Source organism: Argopecten irradians, chromosome 7 (assembly GCF_041381155.1).
Source record: "Argopecten irradians isolate NY chromosome 7, Ai_NY, whole genome shotgun sequence".
In the NCBI taxonomy this organism is placed as follows: Eukaryota; Metazoa; Mollusca; class Bivalvia; order Pectinida; family Pectinidae; genus Argopecten; species Argopecten irradians.
In genome coordinates this window covers 30956362-30979326 of record NC_091140.1, presented here as the reverse complement: position 1 = coordinate 30979326, position 22965 = coordinate 30956362, and positions in this window count along the sequence as shown.

Here is a 22965-nt window from a genome sequence, read left to right as displayed (position 1 = left end):
TTGAAGAATTGCCAAAGTCCTATTAACTTTTGAAAGTCGGGCACGTGCGTTGGCGTGTAGAACTTATTATCTCATTTTTCAAAAAGACAGAAAGGTTATCAATATAAATACAACTTTACAGCACTATGGCCTCCAAGTGGACGTCAAAGTTGATTTGTAAGTTTCACTATTTCGTTACCCAACTGAGAGCCAAGGTAAAATAAGTGTTGAGTTGTCAGAATGCTGCAATATTCTCCCGTTTCGCCTCCAACCTTTCAGTGTTAAACAAATATATACATCAGATAGATCACAATATGTGTCTGTAGCTGTTCAAACACCCTGTAAATAAAACAAACGTGTATTGATGTGTCCATTTCATTCTACAGTGCGTATTCATGATCAGTTCCGGAATTTTTTTATTCTGTAGTTTCATAAAGCGAAGCCTGCATCGATACAAGGTATGTTGTAGTCGCGATATACAATGGCAGAGGAAAATACGAAGGTTACGTAATAAAAATCATCGATCTCCTTGTTCAGTGTATCCCTTCGATCTTCTGAATAGTCCAATTTCTGACCACAAACATAAAACCATAATCACTCAGTTCACTAAGATCTTAAATTAAAACGATATTGAAGTTCCTGGATAATTTGATGATTTATCCGTTTTTTAGGCAGGATGTAATTTGGCATTAGGATCCCCTGAACTCGTTTTAACAATTCTTCATGACCTTTCCTGACAGCGAATGTGGTTATGAATCTTTCATCTATGACAGAAATTTGTCTTTACGTAAAAATCGATGAGGAAAGAAAGGCGAATTATGAGGCCATGTTGCACAGATAATGGGAAAGAGCGCTCGGTTTTTTGATGTAACGATATTGCTTTAGCCTCGGTCTTGGGGTCATGACCCCATTACGGTACTGTTTGTCCAGGTGTAATCAGGTGTAAGGGGATGTCGATTACTTTGGCTGTAGTCACGTGCTAACGTCATATGGTCCGCATCAGCCCAGCCTCTGTATCAAGTACTATAAAGTCTGGTTAGCTTGACGTGACATTGTGTCCTTTGTCTGCGCCCAGCGATAATAGCAGCGTAATGGATATTGAATTAACGTCAAGAATAAAGAAACATATTAGCACGTTAAATCTTGAGTGTTACCACGTCATAATCAGCTAAAATGGCATCCGTGGCGATGACTTTTTATCCGTCCGATGCCCATTCTCCTTGCGGTCAGGTCTAGCACCTTACAAAAGAACGGCTCGCCCGACTTTTTCCAAATGGATATTCCATTCGTGTGTATTCGATACATTATTCTTACAAATTATGACACTAGTTAATTATACTATTGTGACACTTAATGGTGAAATGTTTAAAATAGTTATTTGTATCAATGTTTAATTCGCCTTCTATTTCCACACATACAATAAAACGAATATGTATTTGAAGCAATGGCAATCAATTAGTCTCCGAATCTCTTTCGTTTGTCAGAAATACGAGTAGTTTATAAGGGGCCACATGGCCTTATCATTCCTAGTTTCTTCTGACCCCCAACATCAGATATTTACTTTATGAAAGATTTATACTTGTATGTTGAAGATGCCATCTACCAGAAGGTCTAAAGTCGGTGATATGGTCAGAGGAGACTTGGGTCTATATACCGTTCTTTCTTCTTATTTTGATCGTGTAGAATCTAACCATGCATTCGCGTCTCAACAATTGCCATCCTGATTTAGTTACCAGCGGGATGCCCCAGTTATTCTAAATGGTTGGCTATTTAGCAACAGAGCATAATTCATAAATGACTGAATGGAAATGAAACGTTGTCCATACCTACTAAACAAACTCATCATCGTTTGGATATGTTTGGACATTCCGGATATATAAAACAGATTTGTCTCCCAGCCCGTTCGCTCTGACGTCATACGGTACTCGGTCGTCTTGCGCTAATGGACTCTCTGCGCGTGCCGCCGCTCGACATTTCTTGGCTGCCAGGGATGACTTACAAGATGGTACAATTTAGCTCCTGTAGATTCACACCTATCGTATTTTATTAGAACCCCCATTTCAGCTGTCATATTCGAAAAGGGACAAGCCAAAAATGCGTTTTCACAAAGCTTACAACACGGACCCGCACGGTTGAAAATTAAGGTTGTACCACGGCAAGCAATTACGTATTTTCGTCTATATGTTCTTGTTTGAACTCCAGAATTTCTTAAGTTTCGCAAACGATTTGCATCAAGGTCAATAAATAACGATTCCTGTCATGTAAAACTGCAAACAATAGTATCGAGTATTCTGCGGAGAAAGGAGTTTTAAAATGCAATCATCTTTCCTGCCACTCCATTGATATCATACTTTGTAAATCAGATGAGTAAAACAATCCTTAACAACTTCACATTAAAATTCCAAACACAAGTTAATGAGGATTTCGGTAGAAAGGCAATGGGAAAGACTTTGGGATGCCATTTGAAGATTTAATTGTTTTTCTATATTGCTGCCGAAGTGATTAGGATTAGTGCCAACCGGAGGGTTGGGAAGCTATGAGCTAGGGAGGAAGGGGAGTTATTAGCTAGAGAGGGAGGGGGAGTTATGAGCTAGGGAGGGAGGGGGAGTAATGAGCTAGGGAGGGAGGGGAGTTATGAGCTAGTTTAGGGAGTTATGAGCTAGGGTGGAGGGGGAGTTATGAGCTTATGAGCTAGGGTGGGAGGGGGAGTTATGAGCTAAAGAGGTGGGAGGGGGAGTTATGAGCTAGGGAGGTAGGGGGAGTTATGAGCTAGGAGGGAGGGGGAGTTATGAGCTAGGGAGGGAGGGGGAGTTATGAGCTAGGGAGGGAGGGGGAGTTATGAGCTAGGGAGGGAGGGGGAGTTATGAGCTAGGAGGGAGGGGGTTATGAGCTAGGGAGGGAGGGGAGTTATGAGCTAGGGAGGAGGGAGATTATGAGCTAGGGAGGGAGGGGAGTTATGAGCTAGGGAGGGGGGTTATGAGCTAGGGAGGGAGGAGAGTTATGAGCTAGGGAGGGAGGGGAGTTATGAGCTAGGAGGGAGGGGGAGTTATGAGCTAGGGGAGGGGAGGGGAGTTATGAGCTAGGGTGGGAGGGGGAGTTATGAGCTAGAGAGGGGGAGTTATGAGCTAGAGAGGGAGGGAGAGTTATGAGCTAGGGAGGGAGGGGGAGTTATGAGCTAGGGAGGGAGGGGGAGTTATGAAGAGCTAGGGAGGGAGGGGGAGTTATGAGCTAGAGAGGTAGGGGGAGTTTATGAGCTAGGGAGGGAGGGGGTTATGAGCTAGAGAGGAAGGGGAGTTATGAGCTAGAAGAGAGGGGAGTTATGAGCTAGGGAGGGAGGGGGGTTATGAGCTAGAGAGGAGGGAGGGAGTTATGAGCTAGGGTGGAGGGGGTTATGAGCTAGAGGTGGGAGGGGGTTATGAGCTAGGGGTAGGGGTTATGAGCTAGAGAGGGAGGGGAGTTATGAGCTAGGGAGGGAGGGGAGTTATGAGCTAGGGTGGAGGGGGGAGTTATGAGCTAGGAGGAGGGGAGTTATGAGCTAGGGAGGGGAGTTATGAGCTAGGAGGAGGAGGGGGAGTTATGAGCTAGGGGGGGGGTTATGAGCTAGGGTGGGGGGGGTTATGAGCTAGAGAGGATGTGGGGGGGAGTTATGAGCTAGGGAGGGAGGGGGAGTTATGAGCTAGAGAGAGGGGGAGTTATGAGCTAGGGAGGGAGGGGGGTTATGAGCTAGAGAGGAGGGGAGTTATGAGCTAGGGAGAGGGGGTTATGAGCTAGGGAGGGAGGGGAGAGTTATGAGAGGGGAGGGAGGGGAGTTATGAGCTAGGAGGAGGGGGATTATGAGCTAGAGGAGGGAGGGGAGTTATGAGCTAGAGGAGGGAGGGGGGAGTATATGAGCTAGGAGGGAGGGGGTTATGAGGGGGGGTTATGAGCTAGGGAGGAGGGGGAGTTATGAGCTAGGGAGGGAGGGGGAGTTATGAGCTAGGGAGGGAGGGGAGTTATGAGCTAGGGAGGGAGGGGGTATGAGCTAGGAGGGAAGGGGTTATGACCTAGAGAGGAGGGGGAATTATGAGCTAGGAGGGAAGGGGGTTATGAGCTAGAGAGGGAGGGGGGTTATGAGCTAGGAGGAGGGGGTTATGAGCTAGGGGAGGGGGTTATGAGCTAGGAGGGAAGGGGTTATGAGCAGAGAGGGGTTATGGCTAGAAGGGAGGGTTATGAGCTAGAGAGGGAGGGGTAGTTATGAGATAGAGAGGGAGGGGTAGTTTTGAGCTAGGGAGGGAGGGGAAGTTATGAGCTAGGGAGGGAAGGGGGTTATGAGCTTGAGAGGGAGGGGTAGTTATGAGCTAGGGAGGGAGCAGCTGACTTGGGTGATAGCAGTGATGGTTAGGTGGTTAGGCCTAACGACATATAAACAGCTAGTGTCATATAAGGACGTCCTCAGTATGAATTGTGTGAATGTCTCTATGTTCTGGGGAACTGCGGTATCGTGTTGTATTCCCTTGTTTGGATTTTGCCTTTATATAGTGCTATCTCACTGAAACACGCCTCCGAAGACACCAAACAGCACCTCACTTCGTCACATTACCGAAACTGGCAAACCAGTCGTCCCACTTCCCTTTTTATAGGATCACAGAGCCTTCCTCGCATGGTCGAGCGCTCGAAGCGAATAATGAGGTGGTGTCAAGGGAGGCGACAGGAGGAAGAAAGAAAGCTAGGAAGAAGAGAATAGATAAATATAAAAAGTAGTCGTCTTCACGATTCTAACACCCTACCTGCAGTGCTCAAATTGCTGGAGTGGGATGTTTTGAGAAGGCGTTCGGTAACGAGTATATCTGCCAAGAGGTGTACTTAAACGTCGTGGTAAGCCGAGTGTAAAGGGATTCAGAATTTCATTTTAAAATACAAGAAAAATAAACAACCATTTAATTGTAAAAACACGTTTTCAAAGAAAGACGATATAGATGTTATGACGAGGTTTTTTATTGAGCTGTGATAATGCCTGACGCCGACTCCAAATATACTTGAAGATATTTTAAATTGTGAATGTCGAGAGGAAATTGTAACCTTCACACCACTTTCTGCCCTTTTAATGACGGATCTGGGATTTCTAAGAGGTTTCAAACCGAATTCTTTCCCAAACGCATATGGTCATATCGCTCTCTTTCTGTGCCATATTAGAAACGTCGATTGTATCAGCGTGTTTCAAGCTTCTGACACTGACTCTCCTTGACATTTCGTCATGCCCTTGGAATAAGCAAAAACTCAATAGTCATTTTAAAAATTGTAAAATGAAATACCAAACAAGATTTGCAAAAACTGTTGTTATTACGTAAATTGCTAATCATGATTGCTTGTAAGAGTGATTTCTGACATGGTACCCCCGTCGTGTCTCTAATTTGAACTAGCGACAATTTGGCTTCATACACGGTAATTTTCTTTGCTCGGGGATATTGTTAATTTGTGTAAGATAATTTATATTCTTAAAAAGCTAGTTTGATGGAATAAATGAAAATAGATAATCACAGTTTTCTGTCATATACGGGGTAAAGCAGTCTAATTGACTTAAATGATGATTAATTTAGAGAAACACATTCGTTTATATTCATTAGACACCATTCATCATAATTGAATTGACTGGTCTACTGGGAAACATGGCATATATCAGAAAATTACTAATAAATTCTGGTTTATAAACTTCTTCTGAAACAGAAAATATGTCACCGATACATTTAATTATTAATCAAACGTATAAGTATTTTTAATTGTTTAATTACTGTAATTGGAAATCTATGTAATTTTCGTTTGAATTATTTTTATGCGAGAAAGATATATGGCTATCTATATGGGACAGGACTGTTTTGATTTAACAAGTGTTAGTTTTCTTTGTCCAATGAAAACCTGCGTAACAAAAACTCATCTGTTTGTATTAAGCGTTTATGTATAAGAAGCGTCACTTACGAAAGGTGTTGTAATACAAATAGATGACCAAGTTCCGGTTGACATACGCCTTTGTGTTTTCGATGTTAACTAATCGGATCACGGGGATTATGCTTGTTGAAAGTAAAGCTTGAGTAGTATAGTGGAGACTTCTGTATAAAAAACAACAACTTTTGCTGACAAACCCGTCAATCCGATAAGTGAAGTAAAACTATATGCGTGTTTGTTGATACAAAGCTTTAACCTGAAAGCTCCTGAAACACGAAAACCTTTGTGTGGATGGAGCGTCATACACCTGTCATAGTAAAGAGAGAAATCAACATAAACAGATTAGTGGACGTAATTACACCGGCCAAATTAATGGAAATATCATTAGGCAGAAAGTCTATTTCATTTGCCGTCTATGTTTATGTGGCGGATTAGTTGCAGACTTGACCCGACACCTTAGGTGTGCATGTTGATACATACCCCGGTAAAAGTATTCCCCCCGAAACATTTACAGTGTGTCGGCCCATGTGGCTTTGATATAAGGCGTTTTGTTATTTTCTACGATTAGCCTCGGTCAGTTGTCAAGTAATTAAGCCCATTATATATGCCGACTACACCTACTATATCCCCTCATATCTAGGGGGCAATTTGTCTCGACATGAAACGGATGACCTTGTCACATTTCAAAACGCTTCTGACAATCATTTTCAGGTAAAATTCAAAGACATTGTTTACTTGAAATTTGAGGAATAAGAAAACATTCACAAGGTCAGCCACGAATGTTAATTTCATTTAATTTCGGAGCGTGCAAATTACCCTATTAGAATAATCTCACCTGTACCGATAAAGGATACGGTTATTAAGACATTTCCCTAGTCATTTTGTTTCTAATTAACGGATAAGTATGTACGTATTTCGAAAATGACCTTATCAAATTTACGCCTTATCTATAATTCATCAGCGTTTTTCAGTCTACACTAATTTTTGTAACAGTTCACATAATTGCCGTGTACGTTTCTGAAGGAAAATGTTACTCACGGAAAACCCTATAATTGACTTTCCTGTTATCAAATTAATGCCGTTTTGTTTATTTGTTTACCCGTCAAGGTTTGTTAATTAAACCACGAAATGTCACGTGTCAAATACAAAGTAAACATTTGTCTACTGAAACAGGTGGATAATTAGGTCTACAGTTAAGTTTTAAAAAAAACAAATTGGTTCAATTTTGAACAACGGAAAATTAAAGTGACTTTAATTTGAAATATTTTTGCTCAATTGTGTTAGCTTTGCCGCTTCAGTGGCTCACAATCATACCATGAGTGCAGAGCGTCAAAGATTATTTGAACTTTAAAGTACATGTATATAGATAAATATCGCAACAATTATGGCGAGCTTTTGGTAAGCTATATAAGTAATACACGCGAATAATTGCTAATTGCGATATATAATGAATTGCTAATGGTATGGCAGCAACAATGACAATACTTTGACAATAACCCGATAACTCATTTGTAATACCCAACTGACCACAAGAATAGTATACTGCATAAAACCATGCCGGAATATTTAGTCCGGAAAAATTTCAAAACTTACATAATGAACCAACGATTAGAAATATCCGGATCTGTTTGAGAAAGTGATTCGATGCAATTATGAAGACACTTATAACACAACAGTGTGCATAATGCATAGGGATACATGTATTTATAGCCGGTAATCATATATAATACTTTAATATTGAAACTTCAACACGTGGAAAACAAATTTAAATCCGTGACGCCATTATCAGACGACCCGCCTAATTTCGGCGCGGCCTGGAGCTAGAATGACCGCGGCCTGGAGCTAGAATGACCACGCCTACCATTGCCCGTGACCAGTGGGTCCTGGGACAAGGTGATTTGACCGGTCGTTAGAGGAACCTTGTTAAGGCAATAGGCTAATTAACATTCTCCCCAACCTATCATCACCGCCAGGTAACGGCGTCACGCCTAGCCAGGACATTGTCGGTAAGGGATACTGTTTGTTTACCCACGGGCAGGTTGGACCCATAGCGTTCAACATTGTGAAGAATTCCTAATCAAATCAATCCGGGATGACGCGAATTTGGTTCTAGAGGACCCAATTTATACCTTTAAATGGTAGTTTGAAGACTTTCTCTATGGTACAGGATTCTTCGTAATCACCAACATTGAGGTCATAAACTGTCGTATCTGTTCTGATGGGCAACTTTCAATAGCACTGATAAGATCATTTCAAGTAAAATTCCGCATACTCACCGACAGAAATTGTATCCTAACCTTGTGAAAGTGTCCTATGTTGTATAATGTATAGGGCACATGGTAAACATGTCATTGGATTCAAATTGATTAAGGCTATTGATAAAAAAAAGTTCAAGGAAAAAAAATACAACCTTCGTTGTGATTTTTGAACATTTGACTATACGGCTATGATACCTTTAACGTCTATCAGGGAGACTCGTGCCCTGTATGTTATGTACATATGTGTTTATATACATGTGCTGTTTACGCATATATGTTGTGCGTGTATATTCGTTATAGGTGTTTTATTTTGGGTTCATATGCATTTGGACACAGGAATCTGAGAATAAATCATCTTTAGACGTTTTAGGGCTCGATGTCAAAAATCGTTAAAACTCATGTTACTTTTATACAAAATGTGGAGAAATAATTTTCATTAATTTTGACCTAGACTCTTAAAATCTGATCTATGAGCGCTAGTATAGGTCCAAATATATACAGATGTATATGTATATATTTCTCAGATTCCCAGATCCCTGTGCTTTCGATAATTAGACATTGCAGTGTAAGCCTATTGAATCATACTGTCACACATACCATACACACATACCATACAGTCATACATACCATACAGTCACATCATAGTGATGCTCCGACGTTCACAGCGATTGGTATGATTTGCATTGGTTTATTATGTTGATAACAGCCACTGTCATTCAAGGACGCCACCCTAATGTATTCAGTTTGTTGTGATGTGTGGATGTCTGGAAGGCTGCGGTATGTGTTGTGCCTCCGTGTTAAAGTCGAACTCTTGTCGTATTTATAGTACCATCTCACTGGAGCACTCTGATAAGCAGGAGTTTGAATGAATAAATCAGTTGTCAGAACCTAAAGACTTCCTTGCATTGACAAATGTTCCATTGAAAAAACCCCAACAACAAGCAGAAGATAACAAGTCATCCCAAGGTGAAGGGTATGCTTCGGTACAGAGATCTATTTCGACATCTCAGGGTCAACGTAAAATATAACGTCGTTTACATAAATGTTTTTCTTTATGACCTATGGATTAATGAGCACTGGGAATGGCTTTAACCCAGATGGATTATCGCGGAAAATAAGAACAACTCCTTAAACACTGATTAACGAATTTCGATTGGATTTTACATCGTTCATCTAAAGATCTACAGGGAATTCGTAATCTCAGTATAAATGTAGTCTCGTTTATTTACCAGGAAGGACTACACAAGGGAAATGTTGGTAGGATATTAAAACGCTATGTTTCCGTATATTAAAAAGTACTCTAACCAAATTTGAATTCCCCGGATGAATTTATTCAGTATTCCATATGTAATTATCTCCCTAAGAATTTTCTGAATGACAAGACCCAACTATAATGCGGGAAGTAGATTAAAAAAGAACTCTGTCGAAGAATATCTTTGTAATGAAATATCAAAAAATAAATAAATAATACAAAAAATAATAATAATAAATATATAGAAGCTAAGTTGGTATTGTTAGACGGAGGATGATGCTTCAATGATAATATGAAAGTTTGGACATGTCCCCTCCCCATAGGCGTCCTCGGAACCACTTTCGTTTGTCATTTCACGTAATAAAATCGAAAAAAAATTGCATGCTGACTTTTTCTTCACCTCTGTATTGCGATAACAGAAGAGCGACACTTTCTATATGACAGTTTGTCCATCTTATCATTGGCATTGGTTCTCATGTTCCGGTATGACCTTCACTCTCTTGATAACAGAAACACGCATATTGCCTAGATAACACGTGACTTGTATATCCATCAATATGAACAATCATTCTTAAACAATACATTAAAAAACATCATAATTACAGAACAAGAATACATTAATCAAACAGAAAATGGTATATTTTTTTTTTACATTTTCGTTGTATATTCTAAGATATTGCAAAGCATTGGGGTGATTTTTTCAAAGCAAGAATTCAAATATGACAAATCAAACACATATGATTTGTTTGTTTGTTTAAAATTGATCGAACACTGTGTGGTTACAGTTTGGGGCGAAGACACGAGAAATGCCGAAAGCAATATAACCGTCATTGTGATTGGTTGCTGTATGATAGCTGTGGTCCTAGGGGAGTCCCTTGTCGCACTGATAACAAATGATACTCATTAAAGGATCGCTACTGTTCGTCCTCCCTGTATCACGGTATAAGTGAGAAAGTCATTATAATATCGTCATGTTTGTATTACAACACATGGTAAATACGGAAACAAATTTGTCAACTTTTCGATGTGTTTTCTCAATGTTTTGTTTATTTGTTTATTATTTTTTTATTGTTAATGTGATTGCGTTTGTTTGTTTGCTTGCTTATGTCTTTCATATTATTCAACGGTTAAAATGTTTTCCCCAAACATAATATATTCTACCGCTACCCCTCCTTCATGGGTCAATTTTAACATTTTACAAATTTGTACGAAAAAGTTGTCATTCACTTCTATGATATCAAGAAAAAGATTGGCAAAATTATCTTTTGGTCATGCTATGAATATTTGGTCCTAGGGAAATTATTACCTCCAAGAAGAAAAATCGTTTGATTGGAATTTGAACAAAACATTTCAAAAGGATTTAAAATACAAAATATCTGCCAGAGAAGCAGTCTCAAAATAAACATTTTGGATATTTCCAGAAATGTATACTGAAAAAAACTCTCCTGATTCAGGTTTTCCCTGTGAATTAAGTATAGACATGCATATTCGATACACATATTTCACCGATCGGTATAATTCTGATGTGTATAATTTCGCGTCAAAATGCTGTTAAGAATGCCGAACCAGTGTCTGCGAAAGTGACAATATTGCCATAGTATTACTGGTAAAACATCACAGAATCGTGATACGTAAACTTATTGATCCTAACTAATTCAATGAAGTGTTTGCCAAATGTAGTTATTTGTTTTTACATATTACGTGCACCGCAATGCAGCATTTTCGACATTTGGTTATACCCTCTTGGCGTCGTGCTGTCCTCTCGGCCGTGACAGGCATAGAGGAGCACCCTAGCGTACGCCATTTATAATTGGCACCTATTATCTTATTTTTGACATTTGAATGAATCTGTAACTGTACAAATGGATAATTTAAAGTAAAAAGTAAAGTTTGATAATATGATGGATCAGCAGGAAAGGAGAACTTCAGCTGGTAAATAGATAGAAACAATTTGATTATAATTTAAACATTTGTGATGACGAAACAGTATAAATTGCAATTATTTACTGCTAAATCTTATGTTTTAATAAAGAAAAGAAAATAATCATGTCTTTTTTTTCATAAATTCTGTTGTATGTTTAGTCTTTTAAGAGTATGTATGAGATTTGTCGCAAAACGGTAACTGTTTGAGTTTTGGTATCGGGTATATTTTAAAACATAAATTAACTTATAAATGTCTTATCACACACTCCTATCACATACATGTACTACATTAATGTTCATCGACTTGAAATAATCATCACTCTTTTTCTGTTTACAATTGTATGTTTAACCCGTAGGGTCCCATCAATGTAAAATATAACTAAAGAGAAAGTATTTATCATGTATACATGTACATGTATGATAAACTAACGCACCATATGTGTTTGACCATTAGGTAGATAAATCATCGTCTTATCCTTTGTTGGCGAATCACATTAAAACGATTCTATAATATATTTACTACAAACATATACAGGTAAAAATCACTGCCCCTGGAGGTGTTGTGCGCGATATTAATTTAATCGGACGTACATGCACCTACATACATCTGACCCTTCGAGCCTATAATATGTTCATACCTATTGTTAGGCAAAAACGTTCCATTGGACCATTTTCGGACACAAATGCAATTTTTACTGTTCGTCGACCTCGAAGATCCATTCACAAAATGGTTTTGTTGTCACCGTCCTGGTCATTCAATCATTTTACGTGTACTCGCTCCAAAAAACCCTAAAAAGCCATCTACAAGGTTTCTCATTAGGACCCTGTCGTTAAAAACCACTTTCAATCAACCATACTATAAGCTAGTCGTTAACGACACCAACGTTAAGATACCAAATACGTACTCTATCCTATTATGGCAAAAACAAGAGATCGGACGCTCATTTTCGTCCTTATTCGGCCTTGTTGTCATTAGTACCACCAAAAGGCGCGTGCTGTAGTACCTAATAAGGCAATTTCTAGTGCTCGATAATTGACGGACTACAGCAAGAATTTGGTGTCGATTCTACTGAACGTTCGCTGATGAATCCGAAAATAGTCTTAGCGGAGTTCACGTGGTCTTTGTAGCCTAAGTGTGTGGGTTTACCGGAATCCTATTAGTAGACTTCAAGCGCCCTGTTGATTCAGACTATATTTTGACGTTTTCTTTAAAATCTAGGTCACCGGTGTTAGTCCCATGTGTCTGAGAGCTATATGACAATTTAATAATTCAAAAACGCGATAGTTCTGCTATAATATATTTCATCTTAAAGCTAGTGCCCAGTGGGGATATGTTTTGTCATTTATGGAACCTTTACTACCAATAAAAGTGTTCTTCTCAGGAAATAGCGTTATCAAAACTCGTATTCAAGACACTCCCTGATGATCATCATTTAATTTGAGATGTAAAATTTTATCTAAATATCGTTTTAGAATAGGACTAATTCATGTATCACGTGATACCCGATAACGTTTGTGAGGGACTAGTATCATCAGTGATGACGGAACATGATAAATTTACTTTTTGTAATTTTCCTGCTGAATGTGTTAGCGTGGGATATCATATTTTAACGTCATGCCATCACCAGCAGAAACAACCGTGCCACATTTTAACGTCATTCATTCACCGATAGAAACAATTGTCCTGTACAAACGTTATCAGGTATCACGTGGTACGTGATTTAGTCCCATTGTTCGGATTGTACTTCCGAAATAGTGATAATAACTTTACTATAACAGGCAACGACTTGTGAGATTTGTTCTGCTCTCTGTGTGACATGTTTCTTATGGCGAATGCATGTAACATTTGGGAGGCTGCGGTATGTTCATTGTCTCTTTGTAACATTATGAGAGTCTAGCTCATTTCAAAGTGCTTTTTCACTGAACCAAATATACCCATACCCAAATATACCAATTCAGTTGTCACACTCATTGAATTCTGAGATTGGAGTATCCCGAACAGGAAACACAAAACAGTGTCTTCCTCATAAGAGCGAACGCTAAGCATTAGATCGAAAATGATGCGATAGACAGGAGAAAATAAATGCAAGCTTTTTACGGAACATGCTATTGGGGATGCAGGTACCAACCCATTTTGCATTTATACATCCGATTTTTGTACAATTAAAGTTCAGAGTTCAATGTCAAAAGCGGAATATAGCCCATTGTTTTAATTCTGATTTTATATTAGAGTAAAGTAATTTGAAATGAATGAATTTCCGTCCAGAAACAGCTAAATGATCTAGTAAAGCATTTGCTCTAATTGATTTTTTTAAAAATATTTTTTTTTAGCAATTTAGACGTGTAGCTTGAGATGGATGATTCCCCACATGTGACCCAGCACAATCTGACAATTACATCCTAGTGCCGCATGGACTATCAACTTCATCCAGATTTTAAATTTGTTACGACGACTAAATTGGGATTTATCAACCTTCCAATTGTTTTGGCTGAACTTTGGCTGAACTTCGCATCAAAGGAAGTCAGTAGTAGCTTATGGTGATGTCTCTTGATTATCTTGACTGGTTGTAGCTGCAGTCGTCCCTTAGTGGATAATTTTACTACCTAATTCCTAATGCTACATGTATCCGTCATTTTGAGTAAGGCTTTGGTTCCGTACACTGGCCTAGTCACACAATTGTTTTAATGTAGTTCCTGGGAGTAAAGAGTGTGACAAACTAGTTAGCACTTTATCAGTGTAAAGTGTGAGGATGTGTTGTACTGTTCAGTGACACAACAGTATGCACTAGTATGGTCATAGCCATGTCCCACGAAATAACGAAAATATCATCCCGCGTAAAAACGACAACTAACCCCGGAGAAGCGGGATTTTCGTTCGTAGAAATTTGGATCGGCGGCTTTGAGAATATCCGACAGCACGAATCCTGTATCTTTTCCATTATACTGGATTGTGGTGTGACGGGAGGCATTGCGTAACCTATAATGGTTTTATTGTCACGCATCCCGTGACGGATCTTAGGTTACATTGTGTACAATATACAGTGGCTGTCTCTGGAATACAATCTATACATACATGTGTAGCATTACTATTATTCCACCAACAATCGTAGATATTGATACAGCATAATCAACGGCAAGCGCTTTGTCTGATTGCGGTAATGATTGAATGGGCAATGGAAAACATTACTGATATTTTCACTGGCGTAAATATTTAAAATACATATCAAAATATATCCATGTCATGAGAATTAGGGAGATATTCATAATTTTCAAAATGCATATTTTGCATTCGGGTAAGACGAAAAAAATAAAACAAACAAGAACAACTTGAAACTGAAGTTCTCATCAAATTACGGAGACCGTGGATTATACATGGTTCAGTAGTCTGTGGCTTTTCGTAGGTTAGTGGTTTTCCTCTGAGGCCATGGCCTTCTTACTCCTTCATAAACCTCAGTCAGACTGACTTGTTAGAACAAAACAAACGAATGATTTATTGATTTTAATCATGGACTTTAGAAATGGCCCGGGGTTGTAAATCGATGGATAGGACCGACATGATACGTAGGTGTGCGATTGTTCAACTTCATCATACTTAAAATTAATATTGAATCAGAGGAAATAAAACAATAGACATGATTAATCAGTACTGTGCAGACAGGGTGATGATTAAGAATCGACGAATGATGATAAGAACAAAACAAAAAAACCGGAATAGTATGAAATTTGTAGTTGGATAATCAAACATTTCTTAATCTAATTTGACTGCATATCTTCGTTTTATGTAACGTTACTTTTTATTTGATACCACTGTACTTTAATGATGATCTAATTGATTAAATGCGCAAAATTTGATTTGCTTTCTTGTTTTCCCTGGTGAAGAACTTTTGAATGATTTCGGAGGGGGTGCGTTAATAACAAGGTGAGGACAGGGGATACACTGTAAGATGAACCAAATAAGCATTTAGAACTGTTGATGGAAAAAAAGGAATGCAATGAAGATGGCTGACTCTTGCCATATGCTGCAATTGACAATATGGGAATTTGTTTGGGATTAAACATTGAATGTACATAGGACACCATCTGTATCTTAATGACCCACTCTCGTATGGAAAACAAGACTCGTGAAATGTCCGTTAAATGGTCACTCATCAACTGACCAGACCAAGAGCTTGACCGATGTTCATCAATATTCAGGACACGTATTGCCTTAACGACAGTAAAGCAATCAAAACCGAGGAACTGGTAATGGTATAACGTATTATTCTTGCATGAACATGACCTTTGACATATGTTTTTGTACACATTATACCTCTTGCCTTTTCCTTAACAACATTTTGTATAGGTTACAAGGTTAGGAGATTGAAAAATCGTCAAAAATCGCTTATAACACCATAGATGACTATTTTGGTGAAATCAAATATTAGCTCGGGTGTGAACATCTTTTTTCAAAGATTTGGTAGCAGCAACAAATCCTTTATTTTATATTAAAGTCATACATTGAGTACAAACGCATTTTATGGCAAATATTCTGACACGAAAGCTAGTGTTATATATAAAATATAAAATCATCGTCAAACTACACTAGTATATGCATTTTGCACATGCACTTTGAAAACATATATTGTTCAAAGTTAATGCATTTGTGACTCTTTTGGACTTTATATGTTGATAGATAGAGATGTGTTGCGTGTGTGGAGCGCGTGCGAGATTTCGGAGACCGTTTTGTGGCTTTTGTAATAGCGGAACTCTTTGAACACTGAACAACGAGCAGAGCAGCATGACATTCCACTCAAAAGATTACACAGTAGAGCAATAATTATGTATCAAAAAGTATTTGTTTTACATCGTCTATTGTGATTCACTGTCAGTGACTGCATTTATGGGACCACTTTTGCATTGGGATTTACCAGTAGACACACATTACATATATCTTGCTGAACCAGCACATAACATGAGGTTTGCCTGTGTCTTGCTGTCCGGTTTCTCGCCACACTAGAACATAATATGAGATTTGTCTGTGTAACGCAGGCCGATTTCTCGCCGCACTAGAACATAACATGAGATTTGTCTGTGTAACGCAGGCCGATTTCTCGCCGCACTAGAACATAACATGAGATTTGTCTGTGTTATGCAGCCGATTTCGCCAAAGTGTCTTGTCCACCATGCCTGGTAAGTTTTGGTGAGACCACACACTATGGACTATCCCCTAGCTTCTAATATATTATTTAACGACAATGTTTGAGAGTATCACAATGTAATGTTTCATTTGTCTGTTATGGTGATATGTTAGTAAAACATTCAACATTTCCTCTGCTTTGTTTAAATAATATTACTGAACACGGCGTTTAAGCTCACTTCCGTCGACGGTTTTTAGCAATCGTCGAAATGGCAAGTATACAATGACAAAACATAGCAGACTTTTAGTATCCCTTGTTTGAGATTGATGGATATATCTACATGTGTTTACATGTGACCATCAACAAATGAAATTAAGACTAAATAGCTGGTCGCAGCTGCCCCACAATCTGAACTGTAGCGCCGGTTGCGTTTTGATATAATTGGACACCATCGTTATTGTGTATGTTTATGTGTGTGACCATACCTTATACAGACCTCTATAGGATGCTGAAATGTACATTTACGCCGAATCATTAGTTATAGGATGTAAATGGTGATTGCCACACGAACAAGAAATCGTTTCTTTATCCAACAAAACATTGTGGTCTGGAATAGCACGGCTGAAACGACACCTCTGAAATGGCCTCCGCAGTAAATGGATCCAAGAGTTATGAGTGTAGGGTAGCAGCATCTCGGCCTAGGTCTGTACGGGCAAAGGCGTAAACATGGACAGACTACAATGCAATGTCGGTGTTTTATGATGTAGCGAATTCCAAGAGACCTGAAACACCGACTTTACTAAGCTGAACTGACGGACGCAGTTCTTTCTCAAGTATTCTGGTGTGTTTTGGAATTGGGTATTACTTTTGGATGCCAGTCTCAATTTCTGTTTAAATTTGTTCTTTAAATTACATCATATGTTTACAATTACATACTTACGATAGAATGGAATTTAAAAAAAAAACAACGATTATTCGTACACACGCATTTTGTTTTACTTAGCATGGTACTTACATTGATTGTCTTGCTGACAGGAAGGTATTATTGTATCTGAGCCCAGTTTCATGAACATTCCTTTTTGAGGAATCCTTTAATTTGAAATCTTCCATATGAAAGCATTACAGATATTTTCCTTTTAACATTTGTAATGCTTTTCTATCGGGAAATCTAAGTTAGGGAATTCCTTTAAAGTTAAGGGATGTTCATGAAACTGGGCCATGTTGTCGCCGTTGCATGATCGTAAAACGCGACTAATTTTGACAACTTTGTCTTTCTGTTATTTTAAAAATGATGTCCATACTCAGCCCGTCTTCCTGTGTATTGTATTGTGAGGTTTCCACGAACACCAGAGTCCACTGATATTGGTACGTTTTCGTACGTGTACGTATATTACATATTATTGTTCTGCTGTGAATACCAGAAAAAGAGGAAAGTCAATTGCATTCTCCTCGGATCGATATCACATTGTGGTTTTTGAGTATAGTCAATATAGTGCTATACCTCTACCTTAAGACCTGTTGATTTTGATAATCGATGGTGACCCATCATTGTTTCATGTTGGGAGGTTCAACCAAAGTTAAAACAGCTGTATGGTCGATCACCCTATCAGGGTCACTACTCTTTGTCAATTGGTGTCACAAAATTTGGGATGGGATGTTTGACTTAAAAAAACCCACCTTACTGAAGGTGAGATAAGTGTATTGTTAAGACTTGAGACGGTATCATAGACCCGGAAACGAAAGCATGTGCGGTCACCTATCAAAGTGATAGTATATCCTTCTGCTTTGCGTTCGGCAAAGAGTAAGGAACCACTGGTTTGCCATTTATAATGGTCAGTATAATGTTGCTGATTGGTTGGGTGTGCTGTGCGTAGTCCTTGAAGGTATGCTCTGCTCTAATAATATATGATTATAAAATGGTCAAGATATTCTACTATTTCTAGGAGACATACCACGATCATATCACAGTCTCCCAAATCACAACACACATACCGTATACAATAGCATACAGGAGAGGCCGTCCAAAAATGACATTGTAAATATGACAATAAGCACAATCATAAAATCAGCCAATCAACCAGTTACGTCATCATCGATATGCTGAAGAGTATGATTTACATTTACAATGCGGAATCTATGTTTTAAGACATGTATGCTTTGATAATCAATGGTGTCCCGCCATCTTTATTTGTTGAGATCTTCCACGAAAGTAAAATATTTGGTATAAGCGATCTTCCTGCTATCAGAGTTGCGGCTGTTTGTCAACTTTTGTCATAACATTTTATTGGATTATGAACTTTTAAGACCGCACGAAAGTGTGCGGAAATTGTACTGTTAAGAAAAGAGAGGTTTCATATCACTGATTGGAGGCGATAACTTCGGGTATGTTAACTGTCTGATACTTCGTATCCGAATATGAACCATCAAATCGGATCCCAGATGTGATGCCTGGATACATCATATCTGGTACCATACCTAGTGACAAGATATGTGTGTTTACCCTGCAACCAGCATTGGTATTGTGGGAATATACCTACCACATATATTTTGCTGTATTGAGCACTGACGGAAAACATCTGTATTTTTCCCCACATGCGCTGCTTCCATCAACCTCCTATTGGTTGATTCATAGTTTTGAAAGGTGGACACGTTTGTTGAACATTGTATTAAGAATATGTTAAAAAATGTAACACTGCTAAATATAAAAATCATATTGTGCATTTTTGTAATTTTTGCAGGATAAAAAGATACATGACCAGTGTCTTAAATTGGAAGCTGTATTTTGGCTTGCCGGTGGTTCGCCACTTTTCTCTTTCTTACCCCTCGCCAAAATACAACTTATATTTTAAGACACTAACCATGTTATCTCTATATCATACGTATGACCGTTAGATTAGATAATTGTTCCGTATATTTACCGTTGGTTGATTGGACTTGACGTCCGTCCCTTACTTCAGGAACTGACACCCAGTGGACAGATATCGAATACATCTATAATTAATACAATGGAGTTGATTAAACAATAAATAGATTCACTAAAATGATAGAAGTTTAAACCTTTCTGCCTACGGTACTGAACCAACACTTACACAATGGTATAGGAAGTAGTCTGCTAAGAATGTGGGAAGGGGAGACACGATAGTGACTAACTTTCATGAGTTGATGGGATACGATCAGAGCTACAAATGTCATGGCGCATGTTAGAGAATAAAACCATCATTGAAATGTGAGTTCAATTGTTTTCTTTGATTATGTATTTTTGCAGCATACTTATGCTGGTAAAATATGATTGAACCACACTTTATATTTGAAGGGGGCAATTTTAGTGTTGACCAAAATCTCTCATAGAACGAAACACTGTCTGTCCCTTATAAACAATACCTACTCTTCATTGGCTTTTTAGTTTGATATGTTTTCGTATATGTTCTGAGTGGTTTGAATTGTTTTGACTGGATTATTCTTAAAGAAGGGAACAAACTCCAAGTGTATTAATCTCAATCGAGTGACTTTAAATGGCCAAGTTTCCCGGGTAGGTGCACTCAGCCGTCAAGCACATGTGTGTATTATTAAATATCGTGTTTATTTCCTTTTAATGTAAATAACGTGTGAATTTCACCTTTTAAATGTCTTTGCAATATTTCAGTCACCGATGCAAATTAAAAAAGGAAAATGTTGTGTCTGAAATATTAGGTAACCAAAAAAAAAAAAAAACTTGACAGACGCCATAACTATGAGTAATTAATGTTTAAAATTTCACAGTAGCCCCGATACCATCGGGACACAAAGATTTCAAACGAGATACGGAGAGCGGTATTTATCTGTTACAGATACGGTACGCATCCGGTAACGGCGAAATAAAAGAAATAAACGTAGAACTAGTTTTGTGGGACTTCTTACTGCCGTTGTCATTTAAGCCGACAGTATCAAATGACTGGAAAATTGACCTGGTATAAATCCAGACTTGGAAATTGATTATCACATGTCAAATCTTGTTTTCGTGTAACAAAAAGAATTGATTTCACCTTTCAAAACTATTTTTATCAATACAAAAGCAATTACGTGAATATATTGATCTTTATAAAGTGAATATAAAACACTTTTAGTGTACTCTATTTCAGTTGAAGTTAGACACGAGGAGTTGATCAATTTTCTGTAAAACTTTTGTTTGCTTAACAATGCATTATGTAGCTAGCAAATTTCGATACTGAAATTTGCTTAATAAATCGCAGGATTTAGTAGTTGCATTCATGATAATGGCAGGTAAACAAATATCCAATTTTAATGTAAACACTGCACAGGTTGTTGGTTGTATTGACTGTGAAATGTTTTATGTAATATAATATCACCGGATATGTTTCAGCCCTCACAGCCCAGCCACACATTCACACACCCGACAGGTGCCCCGGTCATCGTTTTCTCAAGGAAGTTTGCAATGATTTACTTTCTCATTTTCAAATAGCATTTATGAATATGAAAATTTAAGAAAAAAAAACAATCAATTTATTCAAAACGTCAGTGTTGCTATAACCACATGCACGTAAACCGATATCTCGATCTTCCTGTTATAGCTTTGACACCACCAGACTACCATTCCAAACATCAAATACATTGGCTACTGGGGCAAATATCATATACAAAATACCGTAAACGTTCTTATTTTAGCGCTGTCAAATTTAAGCGCTGATGCGACAAATTGTAAATTATAATTTATCAGCGCGGATATAAATTAGTGCAATTCGATGGCATACATCAGCAATAACTCTCTAACAAAATTCAGCACGGTGTATGAGTAAGAGTTTCAAATACAGCGCGAAAAGCGCTAAAAAACTACCACTAAAATATGGTGACCGCCTTATATTCCTACGGCCTAATAGTCCGAAGGCCCGTTAGTCCTAGGGCCCGTTATTCCGAAGGCCCAATAGTCCGAAGGCCCGATAGTCCGAAGGCCCGATAGTCCGACAACAGATAATGTATCTGGAACTTAAATGCGAACAGTACCCAAAATGAAACAAATATTTATAACAGTTTTCCATACAAAAAAGCTCTGTAGTAAACTTTCTAAGATAAACGTATCTGCCTATTTAGATTTGACAATGAAAATGATTATAAACAACGAAATGTAACGAATTTAAAAAGAGCATAATCTTGAAATACGTATTTGATTTTAAATAGTATATACATTTCATATTTTGACACTGCAATCCTGTTTAACATATTCCCTAACAAATATTATTATGCGAACAATTTCCATCATTTAAGGAGAGAATACAAAAAAATGTAGGTCAAAAAAAGGAGGAGAAAAATGAAGAAAAATAAGTAGTCATGGACCTCAACAAGTTGTTATAACGCCTTGGTATAATTAAATAATGGCCGAGATGTAGACTGAGATCATCAATTTCTATGTTAGGTATGTAATTCCTTTGAAAAATTCCGATTTATATATTAATAACAGGTTACAGGACGTCACCCTGAAGATTTGATGATTTACTTACATCATAATGTTAACATTTGGACATCTTATTTGTACATTTGTAAGATAATTCATAGAATGTATGCTGTTTAGATATTTTATACAATGTGATTCATTTTTTTTCTTTTTATGACTTTCTAAAAAGTTTTGATGTAAGTTTGATCATGTAATACTACATAAAAAATCATAACTTGTCGTCCATATAAATTGGCTGATCAATTACTTTAATGCATTGCCAGAAAACTTGTGCATCAAACCCCATCGAAAACATACCAAACTACAAAAATGACGTGAAGTATAACAACGGTATAGCTTGCAATATTTACTTATTTTCGGACTATCGGGCCTTCGGACTATTGGGCCTTCGGACTATTGGGCCTTCGGACTATTAGGCCGTAGAGATATAAGGGTGTCACCCTAAAATAAGTATGATAACAGTAATATCCCCTTACCTTCAGTTTATTGCTATTATGTGTAAAGCCTAAGTGGAGCTTTTTACTGGTGATGCTGGAACTGGGATCCAATATTATCATTTTATAAAAAAATCAAATGCAATATTAATAATTTTGAAACTTGGAATTAGAAAACACTTATTGCTTATTACAGAATTATAAAGTTGAATTTCAGTATAGTTTCAGTATTCTGGGGATTTGGTACCGATCAAATAATGTCACTAGAGAAATTGAAACGTCTTGACAAATGGATGTCGGGCCAACACGAAAATCTGAAAAAATATATATATCTAAAATATTTGTCAGAACGTCTGAAGTCTGCTGTTGGTGACATCTATACCGTATCATGACATAGAGGTCTGTTACAGACCTATGACAACTACATAAGAAACTTTAAGTCTTTTATCAAGTGCAGACCAAACTCGGGATATCAGTGATGTTGCTGTAGTAACACTGTATTGTATAAGAAATGTTATCCAATATGATACACGTGCTGTCGTAGTAATTCGTACAATATGGGTTTAATCAAGGCTTGGGCTGACAATATTTACTCAATCAACGTTTATTACTAACAAGATAATGTACCCCGGCATTC